Below are 25,269 nucleotides of genomic sequence, written 5' to 3' on the forward strand. Positions count from 1 at the left end.
GTGAAATGTAGGGATGATACCAATGATTAAGATAACAACTGAGCCAATATTGGCTTTGATTGCCACATTTCTTGCTGATGGCTGATGTCTGTCAACAGGGCTGATACTGATATCACACCAATGCATCATTGCATCCCTAATCAGGATCTCTAATTTCTCTGAGAGGAGTCCATTTGTAATGGTCTGTATCTACTTTAAAATACCTTCTGCACGGTAATCTTACTCATAGCAGCTCAAAGCATTTTTGCACACACATCAAGGTGTCTCAAAGGTTTTAAACACACACACACACAAAAAAAATGTCTGTTCACCTTGTCAAACAGCAGCATAAGTAGGTTGTGCCCTATGTTTTTCAGTTTTAGGGCCTGTGTCCATACAAGGTCTGAACAATTTGGAAAAATATTCAAATTTCAGTATTTCCTCCCAGAATTGTGATTGCAATTTAATTGGCTGTTATTTTTTGAGTTCCACATATTATGTATTTTTGTAACAAAAACAAGCAAAATAGAATTTTATAATATAACCAACACAATATTAAATATATTGAACTAGTGCACAAAGACTGTGAAAAAAAAAATCAAATATTATTTTGACTCATTGCAAACTCATTATGAATTGTATCAAAGGAAAAAGATCATTTTTGTGTCATTCTCATTTTTAGTAAGAAAAATATACACAAATAAGGTACGTAGGATGATTTTGCAACCTATTGTTGAAAAAAATGATAGTTGAATATTTGCATGATGTGCAAAGAATAACATCTCTGCTGCAAAACATTGCTTTAAAGTGGTATTTTGACAAAAATTTCAAATCAAAGAAATTTTGTACCTCCTGTGATTTGACAATAGCAGAAGTGCAAATTGCAGTTTATCTAAATTTTGATTAATTGTGCAGCTGGCTTTTCAAGTGCTGGCAGCTCCTATAACTGTATTTTCAGAGCGCCGCTCCCTAGTATTCCTTGTTGCAACATTACAAAAAATGAATCCTGCTTTCCTCGTTAGAATCTGTGACATCTTAAAATAGCTCTGTGTGCTTCCATATTTCCAGGAAATATCGCTGTTGCCTCACAGCAAGAGTGTTCCTGCTTTGCTTCCCGGTCAGGGCCTTTCTGTTCCGAGTTTGCATGTTCTCCCCATACATGCATGGATTCTCTCTGGGTACTTCAGCTTCCTCCTATCACCAAAGACATGCTCGTTAGGTTAATTGGTGACTCTAAATTGGCCTGGTTGTCTTTCTCTAGGTGTCAGCCCTGCGATTCACTGGCAACCAGTCCAGGTTGTACCCCGTCTCTCACACAAAGACGGCTGGCCCCAAACAGGATTAATGGTACTGAAAATGGATGGATGGAAGGAAATGTCACACAGAAGTATTACAGACAATGTAAATGATTCCTGTCCTAACATATGCAACAGCTGCAGATCTGAAAACTACCCTTGAAAAAGTCAAGTCAAATCAGTTTCTCTTCTGCTATTGTCAGAAGTCCTGCCCCGTCTTGATTTTGGTTGGCAAGTGAGGGAGGAGTGACACTGATGAGCACAGTGCTGTTCCAAAAGTTGGACATTTTTCAACTGAGAGCGCTTTGAGCCTGGTGACAAATACAGCTTGTTTTTTTGTTTTTTTTTACCCATGGCCCTGAGTGCTCAGAACGCTGGACTACATTGGTTTTGGATTGAAAGTATGGGCTTGCAGCACTTAAAAATAAGCCAGCTATAGACACAGGCCCTTAGTCTTACTTACCCGTTATAACTACAAAACAACTTCTGAAGGTGCAATATGCAAACTCACTGTACAAATTCATTCTAATGAAAGACGTGCTGCCCAGCTGTGCTACTAATCTTGAATTAGGAAATCACTACAATAAAAACTGCGCTCAAAGCAGCTTATATACTGAACACAACATCACCTTTTTCTTTAAATGTGTTTTTGACAATGAGGGAGAAAAGCAGTTAAAAAAGGCAGTGCTGCCAGCCTTGTTCACTCTGCAAGTGCACAGTGATACGGTGCAGGGGGGGAATAATGACAGCAGAACACAGCAGAACTTTCCATTAATCATCTGATGGAGTCAGCATTTTTCAATATGGTAACCACAGTTGTTGGGCTTAAAAACGCTCACAGATATAATAAACATTATCAGGTGTTGGTGTTGATACTCAAGTACTTTTACTCATAGCACATTGTACATACTGTGCTCAATCTCATTTTACAGCATGATGTTTGCATCTCATTAGTTGAACAGGCAGTGGTGTGCACAGGGAGGGTCAGGGGAGGCGGTCGCCTCCGTCGTGGCCCAATTGTTGAAAAATGCACGCTAAAGTGCCCTCTTGGGAAGCAAAATGCGTGTAAAAGTGCCCTCTTGGCAGGTAAAACGCGGTCTAAAGTGCCCTCTTGGGAGGCAAAACGTGTGTTACTGTGCCCTCTGAGGAGGCAAAACGTGTGTTACTGTGCCCTCTGAGGAGGCAAAATGTGTGTTACAGTGCCCTCTTGGGAGGCAAAATGCGTGTTACTGTGCCCTCTGAGGAGGCAAAACGTGTGTTACAGTGCCCTCTTGGCAGGCAAAACGAGCGCTAAAGTGCCCTCTTGGGAGGCAAAACGCATGTTACTGTGCCCTCTTGGGAGGCAAAATGTGTGTTACAGTGCCCTCGAGAGCCAAAACATGCGCTAAAGTGCCCTCTTGGGAGGCAAAACATGTGTTAAGGTGCCCTCTTGGGAGCTAAAACATGTACTAAAGTGCCCTCGAGAGCCAAAACATGTGCTAAAGTGCCCTCAAGAGCCAAAACACATGCTAAAGTGCCCTCAAGAGCCAAAACGTGAGCTAAAGTGCCCTCTTTAGAGTCGAAACACATGCTTAAGTGCTCTCTTGGGAGCCAAAGCATGTGCTTAAGTGCCCTCCTGGTTGACAAAACACACTAAACTGCCCTCTTGGGTGAAAAAAACACACTAAACTCCTGAAGACCAAGAAATACTTTGAAACATTACTATTGCAATGACTTTTATGTTGGGCCCTTTCTTGATCTATATTGAGCCAGAACTATATCTCACAGAACCAGTTTGGATTATCTGGTGCTAATATGGTGTTAAAATGCACTAGAATACAGGAAATGGCATCTACTTAATTGAAAATGTTCTGGGGGAAGACCCCCAGACCCCCTAGGGATTTATTTATTTATTTATTTCTGTGTGTTCTTCACAGTCCAGCATTGAATCTACGCAGTTCTTGTGGATGCTGATCCTAACTACAAACTAATTTGAGTAGTCTGTCTAGTTAGTCTGTTTTAAGGCTATATAACATGCCACTTGTATAACATATAAACATGTCTAAAGTGCCCTTGAAAACGCGCAAAACTTAGTGCCCTCTTCAGTGGGGAGAACGCGATGTATGTGCCCTTTTTTTTTCTTTTCGCCCCTGCACTTGAAAAAGTCTGTGCACGCCACTGTGAACAGGTAGACAAAGTTGGAGCCATGACTGTAGTTCGGTGGTACTATGCACTTAGATTGTCAAGAGCAGGAGGCAGGAGCATGGGGTCTCGTCACTGAGGCTACGTCCTTGTTTCACAGAGTCCGTGGGCTCTTGCAAATATTTTGTTGGCCACAAGAACTTAAATTCACTTGCTACATATCAAGTTCACTTTTCTCAATTATTTGCCATTTGCTGCCATTCAATCTCTGCTCCATATACAGTAAAATGTCCAGCTCTGAAATTGTATTTGAATCTAGCAGCCTATAGCACAGTTTGCCTGTAAATGAGAAGGATGGTTTTCATTGTAACTTAATCCAGACAGGTCAATGTAAATACAGTTACAGAGTTGCTACTGCAGTGAGATATGGGCTTCATATACTGGCTGTTCAGGAGTGTAGAAAGAAAGCTGTAGATAACATGCTTGGCTAAAACCAGTTGGTATAAGCTACATCAGATTTAAAGTGGCTTATTTAACATGGTTTGTAACACTCACTCACTCTTTGAGACTACTTTTTGTCTCAGTCAGAGTTTTTGTGGTTTTACATTGGAGGTTTTGGGCACCGGGCATCAGGCTCTCTGCCAGGTAAACGTACATGTTTTAAAATGATCGCTGCTGAGCACATTTTACCATGTGGGTGGGGTGCATGTGTGTGTCCCTGTGCATTTGTGTGTTTGAGTGAGAGAGAGCATCTAACAGACGTGCCTCAGAGCTGTACTCTGTGAGTGTGTGCACGCTAAAAGCCCCGGCCCGTTGAGTGATTGCCACATTACCCGTAAGTATGAATCAATGTTCTGTTCAGACATTTGGCTATTTACGGACTCAGATGAATTTGATCATGTGTTTTCTTTTAATGGTTTTCGAGGATTAAGTCGAGCCTCTATGGCAGCACCAGTGGACAGCAGTGCTGATGGTGAAGGGTGGGAGGTATGTCAGCTTATAGTGCAGTCTTTGACATTTCTCTCCTTCATATATAGAATTTATGTCAGCAGGATGAACAGATCATACCTCTCCAAACATCTGCAGCTGAACAGTTCACACTAATAAAGACTGGAAACATAGGGGCTTTGGTTTTATCACAAGAAAAACACAAAATACATGTGGATTCGGCACACTTTGTGGACAAAAGTATTTGGCCACATCTGTTTATTCTTGAATCTTCAATCAGACCTGTTAACACAGGTGTAAAAATTCAAGCACTTAGACAGGTAGTCTCCATTTGGTACTGTGGATGCCACCTTTGCAATAAGACAGTTTGTGAAATTTCCTCTCTGCTGGATATTCCACAGTCAACTGTAAGTGATATTATCAGAAAGTGGAAGCATTTAGGAACAACAGAAACTCAGCCACAAAGCCGATGACCAATAAAAATCACAGTCAAGCACTGCTAAGGCTGGCCACACACTAGACAATTTTGAGATTTTATTTTAACAACATGGGAGACCACAGACATAAGGACAAATTCAAATCATTTTTCAACTTTTAATCCTCTGAGTGCACATATTAGATGACTCAGCTCACTGTGACCAAACACCTGCTGACCTGTCAGTGACCTCACATGATCACATGGCTTAGAACAAACATGTATGTCTATCGATACCGTCAGCTTGCTGTCCGTCCACCACAGGCTGTCCTTGCATGTGTTACAGGTGCAGCAAAAATCATAAAACAAGGAAAAGAATCAGGATGAAATCCTGGCTGGATTGAAGGTACAGTTGTGTTTATGCTTGTGAGAGGTGAAAGTTCGTGTGAACTGGCTGATGACGCTCACTCTCACTGGTTGTTGTATGTACTCCGTGGGAGACAATACAATATAGAATCAGATGTGTTTAATATTTCCAATTTTGGGTCTGGGAGGCTACATTGTGATTTGAAGCAGTAAAATAATTGTGTTGACGCCACATGTAAAGATGCTTCAGACCAACTGTCATTTGTGACAAGACGCCACTCGGGATATGGTCCCACTATAGTTAGGGGAGGCAAAACTTCCACTGGCATAAATGTAAGCACAAAAACTGTACTCCAGGAGCTTCATGGAATGGGTTTCCATGGCCGAGCAGCTACATGCAAGTCTCACATCACCAAGTCCAATGCCAAGAGTCGGATGGAGTGGTAGAGAAACACAGCCACTGGACTGTGGCGTATTGGAAGTGTGTTCTATGGAGTGACAAATCGCGCTTCTCTGTTTGGCAGTCAAATTGGTGAGCCTGGGTCAGCGGATGCCGGGAGATTGTTACCTGCCTGACTGCACTGTGCCAACTGTGAAGTTTAGTGGAGGACGGATAATGGTAAGGGGCTGTTTTTCAGGGTTTGGGCAAGACCCCTTTGCTCCAGTGAAGGATGACCTTAACTGTTCAGCAGACTAAGATGTTTTGAATGCTTCCAACTTTGTGGCAATGGTTGGGGAAGTCCCTTTTCTGTTCCAACAAGACTGTGCACAAAGCAAGGACTAAAAAGACATGGCTTGATGATTTCAGTGTGGAAGATCTTGACTGGCCCACACAGAGCCTTGACTTCAACCCTGTCGAGCACCTTTGGGATGAACTTAAATGGAGATTGTGAGCTAGGCCTTCTTGTTCAACATCAGTGCCTGACCTCATCAGTGCTCTGCAGAATGAATGAGCACATATTCCCACAGAATGCTTCAGAATTTTGTGGAAAGCCTTCCAAAAAGAGTGGAGGCTGTTTTAGCTGCAAAAGTGGGGGAAACTTCATAATAGAGTACATGTATTTGAATACAAAGTCATTGCAGGCCCAGGTGGTGCAATGGTCAGGTGGCCCAATACTTTTGTCCATGTAATGTATGTTACAAAGCATTTCAAATGAAGGCAATTAGCACAAGCAATTAAAATCCATTCAATCATGTACTTTAGTTCATTTGAAAAACAACTTTTAAATCAGTATTTAGCTTAGTTCTCATTTTAAACATGGTATCAGCCTTCATTTTCTTAATTTGTCAACCCATAGACACAGGCTATGAAGCAGTGCTTACCACTTACCAAAAAAATGTCACCTCCACCTTCTCCAAAAGACACCTTTGGCTTATCAGTGTAAGGTTTTACACAGGAAGTAGAAGTGTCTCAACAGCAACGTCCAAACTTTGAAGAGAAAGACACTTCATCATCACACAGGAGAAAGTGTTTCCTGTGTCCGTCTACATCTCTATGTTTCCACTGCGGGCTCCTTCTCTCCTGAAGTCACCCTACCTGTCAGTGTTTTCACTGGCTTTTGTAAAGAAAAGAGAGAAATGACAGTCTGTAGGAACTCAATGAAAGGAGGGATTTAGGCAGTAATCCGCCTCACTGATCCTTTTTAGAAACAACTGACTGTCTGGCACACCGCCTGGCTCTCGCCATGACACGCCTGCTTTTGATACCTGAAGGCTGGAGAGTAAACCGACACCTGCAGTGGCATTTTCAGCTTCCCGCATACCTCAGATCAGACGTGAGGTAGTTTGAGGATTGCTAACTCGGTTGGTGAAATGACTGGTTGTTGGGTTTTAGGTGAGATGAGGCGTTTACCTCAGGCTTTAAAGCACACTGTAGCTTCTGGGTTTTTACTGCTTATGTAAGACTTGTGACAGAGTTTTTCTCTTTTATCTTCATGGGTAATTATTTGAAAACAACTTGTACTTATCATTAAATGGGTCATTTTGTTCCTGCAGTGTTCAGGTCAGGTCAAAGAGATCCTGCCTATTCAGTGTGAAAACATTACAGAGGATGGATCAACCAGATTGGAGTCCTGCAGCTTTTCATAATCTCTATTTTTGATTCTAAAAAAGCCATGTAGAATCTGTAAAATAGGGTTTGAATTTCTCAGCATGGGAATTGTTTTGGTTTTTGTTTATTGAGCATTTGTAGTACCAGCTGTATTGACCAATCACATATCTGTAGGCTGTGGTGTTTCAAGATAAACAGTCTGTGGGGACAGTGGAAAAAACACAGTCCAGCCTACTGACGTACCAGCTCCCATCTGCAGTACTCTCGTGACTGGTTTGTCTCAGTAAACAGAAATCTGCATAGAAGAAACCCAGTGTTAAGTGATTTTACTTTGACACGTCTGCATCATGACGTTATTTTAGCAAACTTAAGACTCATTAATTGCAAGTAAATCACAACAAAAATGGTGTCTTTTTCAGACTTATTATTCTAAAGCGAGTCAGGGTGAAGCCTTTGTCTGACTTGTTATTTGACTTGTTCTTGGCTAAAGATCTATGTAAAAAGGTGTTTCAAGAAAAAAACTTAAATTCTCCAGTTTAAAAAGATCTTAATTTTGTGGGGGAAAAATACAGTGTAGTAAATGTTCTACATTAACCAAAACTCTGGCTTTTTTAGATTATTATGTCAAAAATCCAACCACTGCTTTCAGTTGGATATCTTGTTATTTTTTAATTTTACACCATCATGAACTTGTGTGTTAAGCCTACCTATCCTTCCCAGAAGGGTGGAGCTGCACACACACTTTTGTGATATGCCTGCTTAGCTTGGCTTAATGTCAAGGCTGCCTGCTCAGTGATGAGTGAGTGAAAACAAGAAAAAAAAAAGGCTACTATCAACTTAATTTAGGGAGATTTGGACTCAACAGAGGTCCATACTGTTTCTTGGACCATGGACATCGATATAGCCACAAATCATGTTTCCTGACATTTATGTGGACCTGTTTTAAAGAAGATGAACCAGAGCCTGAAGGCACACATCCACCCAGTCCATCAGTGATGGATGTGAAACTGAATTAATGTCAAAGTTTTGTAATTACAAAGCTTTATATCAGTTCTTTCTCCGTATTGCAGTGATTTATTGACTTCTTTCACTAAATATGTGCGCTCTGTGGTTGTTAAGTCTGTTTGCAAAGATTTAGGGTGCATTTTAAAAAGAGAGCGATGTTCCCTGGCTCTCTTACTTAATCAAGTTTGATTTTAACACGTTAAACCTTCGGCTTACTTTTAATGTGATAAATTTACACGGATCAACAATCATACTATGTACATACAAACTGTTAAAGTGTTGGATATGTTCACTTTATGAAGTGTCATGGAAATACATCAGTATCAAATCAAACAGAAATCCCACTGATTTACAAAGGTTACTTTATTTAATCTGTGATGAATATCAGTGGAGTTTAGGGCTGTAATAGATTCTTTTCGTAGCCGAGTACTTGCACATTTTTGTTCGTGAATTCATCCGCCATAAAATTATAATCTTTTAAGACCACCCACTGACATGGAGAACACATTTTAAGGGATAAAGCTGCTTCTGTGACCTGTTGAATCCTGACTATATGATGATGAACTTTGACCTATTTAGTCTCAGGTCAATGTCTGTGGCAATAGCGTGTTTCTCTTTAATTGGTGTCAATTTATTATCAATATAAGTCTGATAAAATTATTTGGGATGCTGTCACTTTTTGAAAAATATGCTGCAATCAAGACGTCAGTGCGCTGAATTTGAAATAATTTATAATTCAATGTATGACGTGCGCTCGTGTAAGAGAGAAAGAGAGAGGGAATGAGAGAGAGAGAGACATAGTGCCATATCTGCCAGTCGCAGGCAGTGGCTGCGTAAAAACGCAGGACGCATGCCTGTAAACATCGCTGCATCAACTTCTCTTCCTTCGTGATTTTCACGCCTCGTATCATGCCTGTTGCATTATAGTAACAGCGAAAACAAGTACATTGCACCACACAATGCCATCTGTGTGAAACACAGCAATGCCCAGGCAACAATATGGGTGTATATGGATACATGACTGATTTAAGCGAAGCCTCGAGGCAGATAATTTGCTTTGAGGAATTTTTTTAATCGAATCACCCAAATAATTTGAGGAATCATTTCAGCCCTGGTGGAGTTAACAAATGTTTGGTCTTTGGCCTACAAAGCTCAGTCACCTCAGATATTATTTTACTGTATGGCTGATCTGCTGAAATGAAAGGTCTTACTTTTCCTTTGAGGAGAGAGGATGGAGAATGGAGTGGAGTTTAGCTTATATGCAGCACTTTTCAGTGGAAATATAACTGTTTTCTGCTTCCTCCCTACTGATTTCTGTCACCAGTTCCTGCTTTCTGCCACTCAGTGGAAGAAACTGCTGAGACTTGCTCTTGCCTGTGGTGCGACATGCTTACCCTCAGTCCACCCACCAAGTGAGAGTACTGGTGTCTGTGGTAACGCAAACTGTTTTTGGGTTTACCATACCAAACCGTACTCAATCAAACTTGACCTCCTGGTGGAAATGCAACTTTAGACTACCAGCTAGGGAACACTGACAACACTGGTTGGGTTAATCTAGCCTGAAGATGATGTGCGGAGCTTTTTTGGTAAACCAAGATGGTCTTTGGTTGACTAAAGCCTTTTTAAGTCAGTGTACTTTTGAACAAAAGCTCCCTGGTTCAAGTAAGCAGAGCAGCAAATGATGAGTTAGATTAATTAATCACCTCTATAAAGCTCTTTTTCTTCAGAGTCATGTCTAGGCCTGGCTTATATTTTCATATTTTTGTAGTGATGTTACTCATTCATTATCTGTCACCAGCTTTGTGCAAACAAACTCCAGTTGGTTTGTTTTTCTAAATCTGTCTGGCATTTTAAAGGCATACATTTCATTTAAAGTCTGTGCTCCGTCACAGCTATTAAAGCATGGAGAGTTTGAGTTTCCTGGAGTGGTGTGGGCTAAAAGAAGTGTTATTCTGGAATATTTTGACCCTCGGCTGTAACCGAAAGGCATGTCATTCTCTTTGTCAGTGACTGAATGGCACCTTTATTTGAGTAAAAAGTGGTAATTTTAATTTCTTTTTCCACTCGTTGTGGTTTGCGGGATGTATTAAAGTTAGTAGCTTTGATTTATGGACAATCTGGCCTTTTTAACACCTAATATGAATCAGCCTCTTTGTCCAGTGCTAGTTCTGACTATGGGGGATAACATGCAAAAAGGCCACAGACGGACACACAGAAAAAGACACATAACCACACATACACTCACATATATATCCATGAGGCGGGAGTGTTTTAATGGGTGGCAATAAAAAGGAACGCTGTGTGAAATGAATCCAGTGTGAGTTACAGTGTTTTGGAGGCTGTGTTTTCTTAGAGATGAAGAAATGGACCCGCCCTGAGTGTCATGTTTTTATAAAGAATTTTTATTTGACTTTAATTTTCCAGCTCTACAGGTGGGAATCTGAACAACCTGACCCTCAAATCACAACGTCTAGTAAAACGTCCCCCTGGCATGCAGCCTGTTTGTCTGAAAACAGTGATTTACAGCTGATGTACACGCCTCTTTTATGACTTAATTTATGCTTCATTCAACTTGATACATCAAATAAAATGAGAGCAAACATGTGAGGTCCATGAAACTGCTCAGAGTACTGAAAATCTGGCTGTGAGCTCTGTGATAGCTGCAGGATTTAATATGAATTTGTTGAAACACGTTCATCTGATTCTGTTCGATAACACCATAGCAGGCTTAAAGGTATATTTTAATCACAACAGGTGATCATCGTAACTTTAGCTTGAGCATGCATTTGGGGAGCACTCCCTCTGTGTTTGGATGAGTAAATCTTATATCATGAACATACATTTATCTCCTGGGCTTTTCTCTCCTTTTTTTACTGTATTTTCTTGTGTTTTTGTTTGTGCATGCAGGGACTGTAGAGCTGTGTGGCCAGGATCCAGGATCAAACTCAGCTTGGATCATCTAAAGGTAAGAGCAAGTACAACCCGCCAGTCTACCATTACATAATCAATATGGATGGAAGAAGTTACAGTAGATTTTAAGTCCACCAAAATCAAGGAGATCATTCAAAATTAAACTGAAGCACTTGCATTGTCTTAGCTCGTTGGGGTTGAGGTCAGGGCTCCGTGGTGGCCGGTCAAGTTTTTCCACACTGAACTCATCAAACCATGTCTCTATAGCCCTTGCTTTGTGCACTGGGGCACAGTCATGTGGGAGTAGAAAGAGCCTTCTCCAAACTGTTGCCACAAAGTTGGAAGTATAGCATTGTCCAAAATGTCTTTGCTGATGAGTTAATATTGTCTCTCACTGGAGATAAGGGACCAAGCCCAGACTCTGAAACACAGCCCAATACCATTGTACCTCCTCCACCAAACTTCAACAGTCCAGTGTTGATGTGCTTTCCACCACTCCATCTGAGGCTTGGCATTGGACTTGGTGATGTGAGGCTTGCTCACAGCTGCTTGGTCATGGAAACCCATTCCATGAAGCTCCAGGGGCACAGTTTTTGTGCTTACATGTATGCCAGTGGAAGTTCAGAACTCTTCAGCTATGGAGTCAGCAGAGTGTTGGTGACTTTATGCACCTTTTCTGTGTGACCCCGTTCTGTCATTTTATTTTTGTGTAAAAACTCTGGTGCTTAACAACCATCCAGGCTAAAGAAGCAAGCATCTGTGTGGGTGACATCAGTAACTTTATGTCTGTCCAGGAAAATAAATTTTAAATGAAACCACGGTGTGTTAAAACAGAGTGACTCATTGAAGGGACAAACAGCAACAAAACATGATAAGGCATACCTGAAGTTTTATTATACTTCACATTTCATACCTGGGACATTTTGGCAGGCAGATTGCATTAGAGGTGGCATAAGTTTGAGCTTAATTCTTAGGACATGAGCGATGGACCCCCAAGGGACAATACTTGAATCTCATTGTGGAATAAAACGTGAGTAACGTAAGCTTAAAGTTCAAAGTGTTTCACTCTGTAAACTCATTTAGGCACAACACTGGCCTTGAAATTAATCCAATATAGCAGAATCACTAATATGAATATACATATATACGCTTGACTCCTATTGTATATATCCTTTTGTAGACGAGGGGGGAGAAAAAATCGACTCTTAGATGCATCGTGATTTGGAGGTGGAAAATTCTGAATCGGTTTTATAAATGTCCAATAATCCATAATCGATAATAATTAAATGTTCGATACTGTGAAATAGCAGGAACAAAGAGGTGGAACTCTTGATATGCAGTGCGTAACAGCACGATTTAGATCACCTGCTGTTCATCTGTGAGAAGGGATATTTTTATGTTTGCGATTTCAGTTATGTTACAAGGAACATTTCAGTGCAATTGTAAATTTCCAGATTACACACATGTTCCATTAAAAAGTAGTGCGAATTTAATTTATCTCTTTTTTTCTCAAGACAAATGTAATGTTTTTATAATGTTTGTCACAGTGACAAAGACAAAAATGTAAAAGTAACCCCAAGTGCACCAAGATGCATCAATAATCAATTAAAAAATCAAATCGTAGCCCTATGTCTCATAATCAAATCAAATCATGAGGTGCCTAAAGATTCCCACTTTTGTTTCGTACCATATTGTATGTTATCATACCATAGATATCATATGGTATTGTATTGTATCAAACATATTGTATAGTCTTGCATCGTATAATACCATATATACCTCATTATATTCTATTATACACATCGTAACATATCAAATGGTAAATATCATATCATTCATACTGTATCATACAGTCATGGACGAAAGTATTGGCACCCCTGGAATTTTTCCAGGAAATACACCATTTCTCCCAGAAATTGTTGCAGTTACAAATGTTTTTGATTTACACGTTTATTTTCTTTTATGTGCATTGGAACAACACAAAAAATCCAAAGAAAAAAAGACAAAATGACACAATTTTAAACAAAATTCAAAAAATGGGCTGGAAAAAATTATTGGCACCCTTTTAAAACTGTGGGTAAATCATTTTATTTCAAGCACGTGATGCTCATTTAAACTCACCTGTGGCAGTAACAGGTGCTGGCAATCTAGAAATCACACCTGAAGCCAGTTAGAATGTATAAAAGTTGACTCAACCTTTGTGTTGTGTGCCTGTGTGTGTCACACCAAGCATGGAGAAGAGAAAGAAGAGCCCAGAATAGTCTGAGGACTAAAGAAGCAAAATTGTGGAGAAATTTAAGCAATCTCAAGGTTTCAAGACCATCTCCAGAGATCTTGAAATTCCATTGTCTACTGTGTGTAATGTAACCCATGGAACTGTGGCTAATCTCCCTGGACGTGGATGGAAGAGAAAAATTGTCAAAATACTGCAACGCAGGATAGTTGGAATGGTGGATAAACATCCTCAGTCAACTTCCACACAAATTGAGGCTGTCCTGCAGACTCAGGGTGCAAAAGTGTCAGCTCGGACCATACATGGTCATCTGAATGAGATGAAGCGCTATGGCAGGAGACCGAGGAGAACCCCAAAGAGACATAAAAAAAGCCAGACTGGAGTTTGCAAAAATGTACCTGAGTAAGCCTCAATCCCTCTGAGAGAACATTTTGTGGACAGATGAGACTAAGGTAGAGCTTTTTGGAAAAGCACATCACTCTACTGTTAACATAAAATGGAATGAGGCCTACAAAGAAAAGACCACAGTACCTACAGTCAGACATGGTGGAGGTTCAAGGATGTTTTAGGGTTATTTTGCTGCCTCTGGCACTGGGTGCCTTGGCGGTGTGCAAGGAATCATGAAATCTGGAGATTATCAAAAAATTTTGGGCCACAATCTAGGGCCTAGTGTCAGAAAGCTGGGTCTGCTTCAGAGTTCATGGGTGTTCCAGCAGGACAATGGCCCAAAACATACCTCAAAAAACACCAAGAAACGTTTGAAGACAAAGTGCTGGAGAGTTCTGAAGTGGCCAGCAATGAGTCTGGATCTAAATCCCATTGAATACCTATGAAGACATCTCAAAACTGCTGTTGCAAGAAGCACCCTTCAAATCTGAGAGACCTGGAGCAGTTTGCAAAAGAAATGTGGTCCAAAATTCCATTTGAGAGGTGTAAGAAGCTTGTTGATGGTTATAGGAAGTGATTGGTTTCAGTTGTTTTTTTCCAAGGGTGTGCAACCAAATATTAAGTTGAGGGTGCCAATAATTCTGTCTGGCCCATTTTTTGAGTTTGTTTAAAATTGAGTCAATTTTGTATTTTTTCTTTGGATTTTTTGTGTTGTTCCAATGCATATAAGAGAAAATAAACATGTGTAAACCAAAAACATTTGTCATTGCAACATTTTCTGGGAGAAATGGTGTACTTTCTGGAAAAGTTCCAGGGGTGCCAATACTTTGGTCCATGACTGTCTATGTAGCGTATCCTTCATATTGTTTCATATCATATCATATCATATCATATCATATCATATCATATCCATCTTACTGTATCATATCATACATGGTATCATACTGCATGGTATCATATTGCATCATATCAATTGGTATTGTATCTAATTGCATTGCATCATATTGCATGGTATCATTGGTATCATGGTATCAATTTTCATGGTACATTATTGCATCCTATCATGATGCATCATATTGTATTGCAGTGTATTGTATCATATCATGTCATATTGCAAGGTATTATATCATATTGCCATTTATCGTACTGAATCCCATTGTATTACATGGTATTGCACTATATCATATCATGTCGTATTATATCATGTAACACATCACTCTGTAACGAAGTGGTTCCCAAACTTTTTCTGCCAGGCCCCCTTTGGCAGATGAAAAGTTTTTTTCAAGCCCTCCCAACCCTCACCATACATATCTACAGGTACATTTTTTCATGATTTTTGCTGATAAATTCCTTTTGTAATTCATCACAACATTAAACCTCAAAATTTTGAAAAATATCAACCATCGCCTTGTTCGCCAGAGGTTTGATAATCTGACAATTTGAAGAAAAAAAATTCCTGGAAAAATAATGACTTTTTTTTTTCTTTTTTTAAGTCTTATAGGTTTAGTCCTGCAATAATACTGCTGGTTTGTTTTATGCTATGGGTCCTCTCAAGCCCTGGGTGCCGCTGGGAGACCTCCACCCTCACCTCACTCTCAATTTCCAGCTTTGATTTGTAGTTTGTCTTGATTGAGGCGATCCTAGAAGAACCTGTCGCATACAGGTAGGATGTTGCAACAGGGAGGAGTGTAACCAGGGTGCCATGCAGGGGTACTCCTCCTTCATTCCAATCCAAAATGCAGACAGTGTCTTTCACTTGAACAGCTGCATCATTGAATCTTGATCTTCTTCAGTACTAAAGTCATCAGCTGGTGTTGCTTTCCCTTCCATGCTGCAACCTGCTTGTCAGGACACCGCAGGTGTCACAGGCTCACTGCCCACTTTAGGGACCACTGCTGTAATGCATTGCATCATATTACAACGCATCATATAGAATTGTGAGTTACCTTTTGATACCCACCCCAAATACCCAGTTTCTTACCTTCTTCACACACTTTTACTCCTATTTAAGTCATTCTTGATCTCTCATTAGCATTCAGAATGAAGTCTGATTCACTGAAATTTTTTTTTTTTTTTTTTTTTTAAAGCCCTACCTGAAGGGGGCACATCACCCGTACTCTTGAGGTCAAACAACCCCACCCTTCCTGTGTGGTGTCTGTATTTAACAGCAGTTTGAAACCTCTGAGTGGGAGACACATGTTTCAGCAGGGCCATTACTGCTGAAACATGAGAACATGTTTTCATGTACCCACTCACACTCCTCTGTACACGCCAGGCACATACAAACTGTGGTGCACACACAGGTGCGCTGGCAACAGCATCTTTCAACATGACTGCACTTTACCCTGAGGTCCAGACTGCAGAGAGGAGCTGAATGAGTGTAGATGAAGAGGGAAGTAGCTTTCAGAGGTCATGAACTTTAAATGAATAAAGCTTCCATGTTGTTTTCCATTACATCTCACTCCAAGGCCGTCTGTTATGAATCTGTTGTAGATACAGACCAAACTACGCACAACTTCTCTCCTCAGTGGATAAATGCTCTTGTTCCTATCATTTCTCCAAAGGCAGGTAATAAAGGAGGTGGATTTCCATTGCAGGGTTTGGCTCGATCACAATAGACGTTTCCATGAAGTATTCTGACATTAAGAGCTCTTTGACTAAAGAGCAGCTGGCCTGATCTTCTGAGGCCTCTGACTTATTCTGATGATAGGAGAATGTTATAATGAATCAAAATAAAACCATGTAGTGCATCGGACTGTGTTGTTTCATCTGTCATTTCTGCTCAGGTTTTAAACATCACGCCCTGGCTCCTGAGGCCCCCCTCCCCTCCACACATCATGGTTCAAACATGAACCTCACAGCATGACACTATTACTCAGAACTCTTTCGGGGGCAACCTGCCTGAAATTCTGTAGAAACTTTGATAATTTTATACAGTATGTGGTGACAGTGTTGGATATAAACCAATGGTGCAGCAGTGACTGGGGATGCTTGTTGATTGTCCCCAAGAGGGCACTGTACCAAAAGTTTTCTTTTGCCTGTGGTTTCTCAGAAAAAAATTAAGGTTTAAATTTAGGATTTGGCACTTTTATTGATGTTCAACATCAAGTTTAGTGTGTAGAGGTCATGTCTTCCTCTGACTATAAATACACTAGCAATATATTTTGGTTTCTACCATTAACAATGTTAGTATCTTTAACATTTTACTCATAACTATCACAGGGACGAATCTTTCAGTATCACACAATTCAATTTGGCTCCAATTGAGGGGTTTATAATTTGAGGTAAAATTAATTTTTGATTCAAACAGATTTCCTATTGACAATACAGTTCCTGATTTGAAAGCTTATTTAAGATCTACTCCAGTCTGTAGAGCTGTAAATTATTATTTGAAATTCAAAGAATATCAAGTGTTTTCAAGACATTGCATCTTTTTACTTATATTTATAACATTTTAATCAGCTAATAGCAAACATCTGAGTATACAGAGGAATGGGAATGAGTGGTAATAGGGCGGGGTGATATAGCCTAAAATTTATATCGCAATACATTTTAGCTATATCACGATGCCTGATATATATCATGGTATTTTGAAATGTCCTCTAAATTGCTGTATACATGTTGAATTCAGCTTTTTGATGCATAAAATGACACCAGTATGGTGATTGAATTAGACCCCTATATTGGATTTTTTTAAAAATTGTATGAAGAAGGGGTAAAAATCAATATGAAGTTAAATTTAGCACACTTTTTTATCTTCAAAAAGACACAAGCTTTTACTAATAGAAATAACTGATGAAAAGACAGGCCAAACATTAACAATATAAAATTTTCTGTTTTATTTACTATTGCTGACTGTGAAATGATCATTTTCCTTAATAAGCGTGAAGAAAACCTATGCAATAACTCACAGGATGCAGCTGATGGCCAAAAACACAGAAATGTTGTCCATCCATTCAGGCTCTAAGCCTCGATTGCATTAGTCCCCTTTTTCCAGCACCAGTCTGTGCTGGTGACGACTGGACCAGTTAATAACAAGAGAGCATCTTCTAGACCTTGGTCAAGGAGCTCTTCAATGTGATAACCTGGAATAAAAGCTTGTTTAGAGGCACAAACTATTTAGACCCCACACTTATCAATGTTATGAACTGTTGGGCTGAGATAGGTCTCTGTAGTTGTAGAGGAGTAGCTGCTGGGCCATCTTCTCTCTGACATGTACCACTCTGGTAGGGAGTTTTCAGGAAAATGTGTCTTGCTGCCGTCATAATCTCGGCATCACTGTGCAGCATACTTGGCAGATTACCACATTCAATTCCACAACTTCCTATTTAAACCCAAAAACTGCCACATGGGATCCAGTTCAGTTTCTTGTTTTCTGTCTGCTAACTTGCTGCTAACTTGAGAATGGGTGAAGGGGGATCCTTTAATTTTTTTTTCAATAATTTCATGATAGTTTCTGGACATTTGTTTGGATGTTACTGTCAGTTTTGTGGAAGTTTAGGGAATGACTTTTTAACTTTCTTGAATATATATTTTTTTAATTTTGGGTGGGATTTGCTTTTTCAGGAATTTACATGGAATTTTTTTAATTGAAATGTTGAGGGTTTATGATAAAGTTTCACTAAAACATTTAGGGACTACTTGGAGAAAATGTGGGGGACTTTTAATGGAGAAATTCTTTAGAATTTATTTAAGAATTTTTACTCAAAATTTAGGTAATTTCTTTGAATTTTTACAAAATATATGTGAATTTGGGAAAGAAACATTTCTAAGAAATTCCTTTTTAAAGACAAGGCTGATGTTTGAACTTTTTAGGTCCTTCTGATCCCAAATAAATGGTAGAAACTAAAAATAAATTCCAACCAAAAGCTGAGGTATCAGAGGGTTAAAAAGCCTGACAGGCTAACAGGAAAGCGTAATCTCTCAGATGGCAAATTTATGATGCTGCTAAAGTTATTATGTGTCTCATTTAAGTTCTCTTAAAATGACTGAATAGCTAAAAAGCTTACAGTAGGACTACCAACTTACAGTATGTTACATGTCACTTGCTAGGCTGGTCTTGGACCTGGGACACTTACCTGCTAGAACCCCAGCCTCTCTGTACATGTACATTACCATTACCATTGGGGCCCCAAACAGGTGGTTCATGTGTGTGTTGACGTTGTTCGGCTGGCTGTTAATAAATGTGCCTGTGTGACATTTGACATTTGGCTCATGTGGATTTGACCTCAAACCGACTCTTATTTTGTTATTTCTTTACAGAGATATGTATTATTTATTTTGACCACTCTGTTTCTCTTGAAAATTTTTCTTCACGTTTAGTCTTTTCTGCCTTTTCCTTGTGATAAAGAAAGATGAATAGTTTTAATGACTTCCAGTGTTACTTCTCTGATGTGGGTTGTGTGTTAAAGTCGGTGTAAGTGTACAGTCGTCAGGCTTTTACTGAGTTAAAGCATGCAGTAAATACATTACAGGGCTCCTCAGCAGCTCCGGCCAAGCTTTTATCAGACGGATCTAAAGTGCCGCTCATTCATCGCTGTGTGTGAGCTGCTGTGATGACACTTCTTCTGTACACACACTTTCTCTTATTACCGACCCTGTTCTTCTCCCTCTCTGTCTCTTTCTCTCTCATACACACAAACAGCTGCCTGTATTCTTCAGCGGCCAGCTCGCCTTCGGCAGCCGCAGCAGCAAAAAGTACTTAGTGGTCTAAAAGAGGGAGCTGCAGGCTTTGTTGTAATCCCTGTTTGGGTTAGGACGGACTCCTAAATAAACCTCTGCAATGGGACACCACTGTTTACCAGCAATGTGATGATTGTGTCTAAAGAGTAGAAGTGTTGTCTCTGGAGCTGTTCAGCTGTGATGGGCTGAAAAAGAACAAATACAGCTGTAATGAAGTGAAACACACCAATAAGTTTTCTTGGTTTAGATGATGCTCACTCAGGATGACTAGCTTTGATAAATAGTGAAATGAAAACAAACAGATTGATTTAAAACTGCCACAAAACATACAATAAATACGTAGGAGAGCTGTATGCAGAGCCTGCAAAAACAATAAATAGCATTTTTCAGTCACAGAAACATTTGTTTTTGAACAGTTCATTGACATGATATCATATTTTGTTGAATATAAAGTTAAAAACTTGCAAACTTGTGAGCAAAATAACTTTAACAGCTGACCTGTTCATCAGTACAGACCAGAATGCAACCCATAAAGTTTGGATCCCAAAACACTTAAAATAAAATGCACCCTAGGATCAAATTTATTTAGTACATACTAGCTATTAGCATGTCAGCTGAAGCTACATCTAAATGTTACTGTAGCTTTTCCTTAAACACCACATTGACCTGAATATAAGACAACCCTGATTATAAGACAAACTCCCTTGTTTTTAAAAATTGTTTTTGAAAATCATGGTAATACTAAAGCTTTGAATGAAAAGGTAGGTTTTGTAACAAATGTTAAAAAAAAAATAATAATAATAATAATATATATATATATATATATATATCTTTCATGTTGAATTCTCGCATTTATGTATTTTTTCTAACCTTGCAAACAGCAGATGCATTGGTCAGATCCCATGCCCATAATCAAGTGGATCTGCTTTGCAAAAATTTAAGCTGAAAATGACCGGACCAATCAGGGACATTTAAGGCAAAAGAGGCGGTACTTTAGGGTGTGGTTTAATTAAACATCTACAGCCTGATGAGATTAGCATTGATGCAGCTATAGCAGCAGTTTTATCACAACTGAACAACATTTCTTTATCAAAAGAATATCAAAGAAACACACTGGTGGAAAAGGTGTTTTTGCTCTTCTCCTGACTGACTCTGGCCAGAGTTTAATTTACCAACTGGCTCCACTGATAGCAAAGTACCATGTACTGTCTTGATAACAGACAGTCAAGCTCGTGTTTTGTAGTTGCCTCTTTACTTATGCACACATACTACTTCATATGTTTTGTTGCCCACAAAATATGTGACCGACAGAATGTTTGTCCAGTCTCCCTCCAAAATGTATTTTGAAAGGTCCTACCCTCCCCTTTCCATACACCATCTATGGAGAGGGGTCTGCCTCAACACTGTAGACCTAAGGCCCCGTCCACACGGAGACGAATTCAGGAGTATACGCAAAATTTTTTGTCATATCGGCGTTTCATCCACGTGAAAAGGGCATTCTAGGAGGCTGTAATACTACTTTTTGAAATTCAGACTGAACAAATCTGTAAACACTTACCGTTTCATCCGTGGACAAGGCCTTAGACAGCCCCTCTCACAGACCGTTACGTTGAGACACTGCATCTGCCACGACAGAAATACATGCTTAAACATTTAAGATAAAATCAGATTAAACCTTTCTGTAAAGTTAAGATAAGGTTTAGAAAACTGAATGTTTAAAGTTAAATACCTGTGCAAAACCTGAATACAAAATGTTTAATGAAGCCAAGTAAACCATCTACTGACAGGAAAATGCTTGTCCTCCATGAACACATTCAAATGTAGCAATTGTAGCTCTGTGAGCTGCATAAACTATGCTGATTATGAAGCTATGTAGATATTGTAGTTATGGAGTTAATGTAGCTCAAGCTAAAGCTCAAGAAGCTCAGAGATATGAAGCTATGAAGCTAACATTAGCTACTTAAGCTGCATAGCTATGTTATCTACATGACTTACGTAGCAATGTTCCCAAACATAGCTACATTGGCCTACAAGGTAACATAAGCTATGTAGCTAGCATAGCTATGTCATCTTAAGCTAACAAAGCTAAAGCAAGCCAGTGTTCGCTTATCTATTTCTGATGTTGGCCTTTCTGATATAATTTTTACCCCTGATTTTTTTGTTTCTGTTTTATTTATGAAAAGCTTCTTTGTCTTTGCATTGTTGCCATTTAGTAAATTTAACTGCCAGACTTTGCTCATAAATAAAGTTGAATTTTCCCCCCAAACAACTTAAACTGGAGATACATTTTACCAGCAAATTACCAAACTAACATTCTGACAGAGACAGCGTCTCACATCAAAGGTCAGGATCTACACCTCAGATCCACAATCTGCAGCCAGACTGTCTTGCAGCTATGTGGCATTTTCTAGAAGAAATGAAAATAATTGCCCATAATGTCAATTTATCCCCTCCTATGTTGTTTATTCATTTACCATATACATACCTCTTATCTCCCTATACATTCAGTGGCTTCCCACTTCTTTTCACAGGCCAATCAGAGCAACAAAACATGTGATGTAGCAGCTACCAAACTGCCCCCCTACCAAAGGAGTAAACTCCATAGAGAACTGCATAATGCAAACCATGGTGACTGTAGATATGTTAGTACACGATTTTTGTCGTTTCTGAAAAGAAAACAACTCACTGCTGTTCTTTGTTCTTCTTTTAACGAAGACATTTTGTCAAGTTCTGATAAAACTTAGCAGCAGATATGGCAGAAGCATCTGTCTTCTGCCATATCTGCACCGGAATCTTGTTGTTGCTTGTTTACGTCATGACTCCGCAGTGCCTGAAAGTACTGCCCCTTGTTGCTGATTGGTCCGGTCACTTTTTTACCGGGCCCAAATGGTTAAGACGGGAGCTTTGCAAGACTGATTCGCCAGTGAGAAACATGGAAACAGGTGTACCCATCTGCAAGGTTAGCACTGATAACAGTTGCATTAACATTGGCATCGTGAGTCCTTCTAAGTTGTTGGTTAGCTGACAGACTTCTGAGCTGCATCAACAGTGATACTAAACTGTCTGAATATTACTGTCCTGTTGTAAAGTATAAATCCTTCAGATTTGATCTGCTTTTTGACAAAATGATGGATTTAAAACATTTTGGTTTGCAGCTGGAAACAATAAAAAGAAGATGAAACTGAGGGGATTTCCAAGCAGACAGATACAAAGCAGCAGCTACTGTTAAAGTGTCTCATAAATCTTTATTACACTTTGAAAAAACATTCATAAGAAAATAGTTGACTGACAAACCAAACCCACAAGTTTGTGGCACACATCAAGTTTGTGGCTGCACACGTACACGCTAAAACTCAGAGTGACACACATTCACACACACACCCACACCCATGCGGCGACCTTGAGGGTGTTAGCAGTGTTGACGTTTGTTTGGACGGCTCTTCAATTCCTCAGACTGCTGCGAGGTCACATGGCTCCACATCAAAGTGAAGAATTTCTTCCTGGGTGACTCTGAGAGCTCCAGTGTTTATTCTGAAAGTCTGACTGTCTGTCTGTCTGTCTCTGGCTGCTGACATGCCTGTCCGTCCGTCTGTCTGACTACCTGTGTGTTCTTGTTTTAATCTTCAACGTTTTCTTTGGTTCCATCGTGCTCAGTCCCATTTCTAGTTTTTACCTCTACCCCATTGCCTTTCCTTTTATTCTTGAGTGCAGCTTTGCCCCCAGAAAAAGTCAGAAGGGGAAGTGTTGATATCTTCCCTTGTAAAACAGAATAGCCCTTAAAGATCCTGATACTTCATCACAATGCTGGACTATTAATCAGGTCTCAATTCAGCACCTTCAGTTCCAAAAGAAAAAAAAAAAGATAATCAAGATTAAACAATAACTTTTTTAGAGTATTTTCCTGAATGTCCATTGACATTTAAGTAGTTTGCCCGAAATGTTTGGAGAAAATGCTGATTGGATATTTCAGGGAATTTGATTGGGAATTTTCAAGTATTTAACTGAAATTTAGGAGATATGTTTGTGTAGTTCGGAGCATTTCATTGGACTTTTTGTATGATTTAATTATTATAATTCTATACTATAATAATATGATAATATAAGAATTATTATAATTTTAATTATTTAATTTTCTAGGATGAAAAGATTTAAGGAGCTTGTCGTCATTCGGCAGCATGTGACACATGACTAGGATGAAACTAGGCACTCAGGTGCTGGCTTAGAAATAGAATATGAATGAATGAATGAAACCACACAGGACAACATATAATAACATGACCCAGCAAGTCATAATTAAAGAAAAAAGAAAAAAAAACTTGTAATAAATAATGATGTAAACTACAGCATTAAGCATCACATAATACCATGGAAGCCACATCAAATGTCGGGTCTTTAAAATGCTGAGTGTCAAGTTCATATTTGAATAGAACAAACATTTTGGAGAAATTTTATTTGAATTTTTTAATATGCATTTTCATTGAAAATTGGGAAAAGTATTTATAATCTTTTGGGCTTTTAATTTAAAATTTTAAGGTATTTTTATGGAAATTTAGGAAAAATTACTGTAGATTATTGAAGGCTTCACTGAAGATTTTGGGCACATTTGCTAAGTACTTTTTTTGGGCGTTTTCCTGGAAATCTTTGAAATTTATTTGTAGTCCTGTTGGACTTGGATTGGGAATGTTTAAGTACTTTCATGGAAATTTAGGAAATGTGTTTGTATATTTTGGTGAGTTTCATTGGAAGTTTTTAATGTGATTGTCTTGGATTTTTGTCGTTGCATTTTTATGGAAATTTGGGAAATTTAATTGGAATCATAAGGAAATTTGATTTGGAATTGAAAGGTATTTTCATGGAAGTTTAGGGAATTTTTTTTTTATTTTGGAGAGTTTAATTGAAAATTTTGGGGACATTTGCTTTGATTTTTTTGTGGTTCTTTTTCCTGTTAATTGGAGAAATTTAATTGTAAGCCTTTTGGACTCTGATGGGAATTTTTAAAGTATAATTATGGAAATATAGGGGATATGATTGTATAGTTTGGAGCATTTCATTTGAAATTTTGAAGAAATTTGCTCTGCGTTTTAAAGAATTTTCAACGATTCAGGGTTTTAAGGAGCTTTGTTGTCATTCTGCAGCATGCGACACATGAATAGAATGAAACCAGGTACTCAGAATAGAATAAAAAAATCAGATAAATTAACATATAACAAATTGACTTTTGAAAATTGACTGTACAAGCAATTTATACCAAAATAAACCAAAACATGTACAAATATACAAAATTTCTATGGAAATTCTGGGAATTTGTGTGGATGTTGGATGTTAAATTTTTGCTTTGAAACATGGGAAATTTTCTTGAAAATTTTCAGGAATTTACTTTGAATTTTTTGGGGAAGTTTTTATTTGAATGATTAGGCTTATGGTAAAGTTTCAATGCAGCAATTGGGGTCTAATTAAAGAAATGTTTGGATACTTTTTATTGGATACTTCTAAGATATTTTGAAGAATTTTCATGGATGTTTAGAGAATTTGTGTGTGTTTTGGAAAGAATAATTTCAAAGAAATTCCTGTCCAAAGACAAGGTTGGTGTTTCAAAATCAACCATTGCTTAATACAAAAGGTTAGTCACAAGAAACAAATTTAGTTTTGAGGATCCAGAGTTGAAAAAATATAAAATAACTTCGAAAATTTGTCACAGGGTCATGGTTGCCCCACAAGGCAACAATATGAATCTTTTTACCATTTGAAAGTCATGAGTCAAGTGGTTCTTATTTTGATTTTCATATCAGTCAAAATGGTCTTGATAATGATTTTTGACATCATTGAGCAGCACTAAATCATATGTATACAGTAGTGATGTTACCTGACATTTCCAAAT

The 25,269-nt window shown here is 38.8% G+C and overlaps 1 protein-coding gene across 1 annotated transcript in view; it reads left to right on the plus strand.

Moving 5' to 3' along the window:
- bmpr1ba (bone morphogenetic protein receptor, type IBa) overlaps positions 1-25,269 on the plus strand; it is a 156,264-nt gene that overhangs the window by 34,319 nt on the left and 96,676 nt on the right. Inside the window, exon 2 of the mRNA XM_041788291.1 lies at positions 11,087-11,144. The gene's annotated coding sequence lies outside the window, so the exon portion shown is untranslated. The remainder of the gene's footprint in view (positions 1-11,086; positions 11,145-25,269) is intronic.

The sequence above is a fragment of the Cheilinus undulatus genome, linkage group 5 (genome assembly GCF_018320785.1).
Source record: "Cheilinus undulatus linkage group 5, ASM1832078v1, whole genome shotgun sequence".
Classification (NCBI taxonomy): Eukaryota; Metazoa; Chordata; class Actinopteri; order Labriformes; family Labridae; genus Cheilinus; species Cheilinus undulatus.